The sequence below is a fragment of the Notolabrus celidotus genome, chromosome 1 (assembly GCF_009762535.1).
Source record: "Notolabrus celidotus isolate fNotCel1 chromosome 1, fNotCel1.pri, whole genome shotgun sequence".
Lineage (NCBI taxonomy): Eukaryota > Metazoa > Chordata > Actinopteri > Labriformes > Labridae > Notolabrus > Notolabrus celidotus.
Genome location: NC_048272.1, coordinates 528,860 through 532,060, shown reverse-complemented (window position 1 = coordinate 532,060; position 3,201 = coordinate 528,860).

Genomic DNA, 3,201 nt, shown 5'->3' with positions numbered 1-3,201 from the left:
GAAAAAAAATTCCCCCCCCTCTCAGTGAGAGGACATCGAGAAATGAGCTATCCAGACTACACTCATCTTTTGTACCAGGCTGTAAACATGTTTATTAACGCTGCAAAGATCGTCTTTTCCCCATTCATGTGTATGTGACTTCCTGTACTTCCGGAGCCAGCCTCAAGCGGATCCTCGATGAACTGCAGCTTCTAACACTTCCACATTGACTCATATTTTTAGACCGGAGGTTGCCGCTTGCCTCGAACACAGGTAGGGAATCGAGTCTCTCGGGGCTCGATGACAGCCTGACGAATCAAACACCGGTGACAGACAGATCCCGGAGGGAGTTGAAGAACAGACTCACTCATACTCCGCAGGAGGACAGGACGCCAAACGGTCACGAGGACGGACAGGCAGAACCCCGGGAGGGCGAAGGCAGAACTCGTATTCAGGGACAGAAGGCGTAGGTGTTTTCCTGGGAAGCGGCGAGGAGGGATGGTCACGGGCAGGCAGGGTCGGCAACGGGAGATCAGTCCGGAGAAGAACGCTGGAAAGTCTTGCATGAGGTCAAAGAACAATCTGGCAAGGAGCGGAGAGTGGCTGCTGCTTATATACCGGCTTGATTGCAGATGAGGAGCAGGTGAGTGTGCAGGTGAACTGGGTTGCCTGATGAGGGGGCGTGGCTGGCCAGCAGAGTGGAGCAGAGGCAAGGAGAGTGGAAAATTACTGACAGAGGGAAGGAGGTGAGCAGACTGTGACATCAATTGTTTACACACATTTTCTGAAAGCATGCCTCATACTCAAAACACACACACACACACACACACACACACACACACACACACACACACAATGTGCAAAACTCCTCAGTTCTCCTGCAAAATGAAACTTCACATTCAAAATAATGTTATTTCTTCTCAAAATGGTATTTTGTTTTCAAATGACAAACAAACCACCATATGACTAGACATTTATAAGAACCAGTTGAACACTGATGTGCTCAATGGAAAACACTTCTTCTCCATTCATCAGAATGACTTAGGACTTTTATTTCTTCAGTGTTACACTTACTAAAGACAGTACATACAGAAGTGTGTTGTAAAATATTTTAGAATATTGTTTTTATACTCAAAACACACAAATATATGGTAACATATATATTTTATTTCCCCCCCAAAAGACAGTGTACACAGTGTACATCCAAACCAACACAAAGTTGCACCTACAGTGATCTACATACAAAACAACAGAAGAATTTACTGTAAACAGTTACAGTAAAAATAAAAACTATGCTGCATCCTCTCTTCTGTTTCAGTCTGGTCACAGCACCTCATCCACATCACAAGCAATATTTCCCTAGCCAAGCAGCAGGGGAAATATCGCCTTGCATGACGAATCCAGCCATGTAAAGCATCAACTGCTATATCTCCACATGCGTCTTCCATAGCTTGGAGAAGGGGTGTACTGGTTTGTGGATTTTGGTCATACACTTCCTCAATAGGAATGAAGTGAGCTTTTCTGTTTCCAACGTTGGCACCCATTGCTTCAAAACAGAAAAGCTCACCTGCTGCATATGTAACATGCAGGCTTGCTAGTTGTACCTAAAATCTCTAAAAGTAGTATGGGAGGTAGAACCTTCAGTTATCAGGCCCCTCTCCTTTGGAATCATCTACCAGTCAGGGTCCGGGAGGCAGACACCCTCTCCACTCTTAAGAGTAGGCTTCAAACTTTCCTTTTTCATAAAGCTTATAGTTAGAGCTGGATCAGGCTTGGACCAGCTTTTGTCATGCTGCTATAGGCCTAGACTACCGGGGGAACTGGCGCACTAACACACTGGGATCCTAGCTCACCCCCTTCCCCCCAACCCCTTCATCACTTACTTTAACTCTGCCTGTCCCATTAAAGTTACTAACCATAGACCTTTCTGGAGTCCCTGAGCTCCCTTGTCTCGTAGATTCCTCTGAGCTGCCGTAGACGTCCTCCTGCTGCGGACGATCTGGACTCCAGATGATACGGACGTGCTGGACTTCAGCGGCAACAGCTTCTACTACTCGTCTCATCACTATCACCTCTCTCTCTTACTCCCCTCTATCTGTCTTTCCAGACCCAACTCAGTCAAGGCATGATGGCTGTCTAACATGAGTCTGGTCCTGCTGGAGGTTTCTGCCTGTTAAAAGGAAGTTTGTCCTCACCACTGTAACTAGCTAAATACTGCGATGTGCAATGCTCATGATGGATTAAGGTGGGGTCAGACTGAGTCTTACCCTGTCTTGAAGTTGGGTCTCTGTTCATAATTTGACATAGAGTGGTCTAGACCTGCTCTGTTTGTAAAAGCGTCTTGAGATAACGTTTGTTGTGATTTGGAGCTATACAAATAAAGATTGATTGATTGATTGATTGCCCTTTTATGTTAAAGCTCTGACTGCTAATTGTAAAACTGTGAGACAGGTGTTTCCCCATGTGATGAGTCAGTGTGCATAGAAGGGCAATTAACTTTAGATTTTGAATGACAGTGTTTCTTGTGAAAACAAGAGATGTTCTTCATGAAAATTGTGCCAAATGCAGATAATTGTGTGTAGTGTTTTTTTTTTTAAAGTGTGTTTCAGAACTGCAATTTGAGTATAAAGCAGGAATTGTGCTTGTAGTTTAGCAGGATTGGTTCAGGGGGTTGGTGCATGAGTTGCATGTTGTGGTCACTGTGTCTCAAGTACCAGTATTTGTGTTTAAACAACTGAGGAAAACTGTAACAAAATAAAAGTCCTAAGTCATTATGATGAATAGAGAAGAAGTGTTTTCCATTGAGCACATCAGTGTTCAACTGGTTCTTATAAATGTCTGTTCATATGGTGGTTTGTGTGTGTGTCATTTGAAAACAAAATACCATTTTGAGAAGAAATAACATTATTTTGAATGTGAAGTTTCATTTTGCAGGAGAACTGAGGGGGTTTCCCAGAGGAGAAATCAAAAGTGTTTCATTTCTGTCTCCTAGACAACAATGAGATCTGTTTGAAAGCAAAATGAGACTATAGCTTATGTCTCCTGTTTCTCATTCTTGCCTCCAGAAAAAAAAGTTGTAAAAAGTCTCAGCTTAGTCTCCCTTTCAGTTCAAAAGGAGATCTGGTCCAAATCTGAAATGATTCTCAGGTATTTCTCAAGTGTTGTGACTCCTTTTGAGCTCAGGTGGAGAAATCAGGGAGCTCTCTCAATTGTCTCAATCTA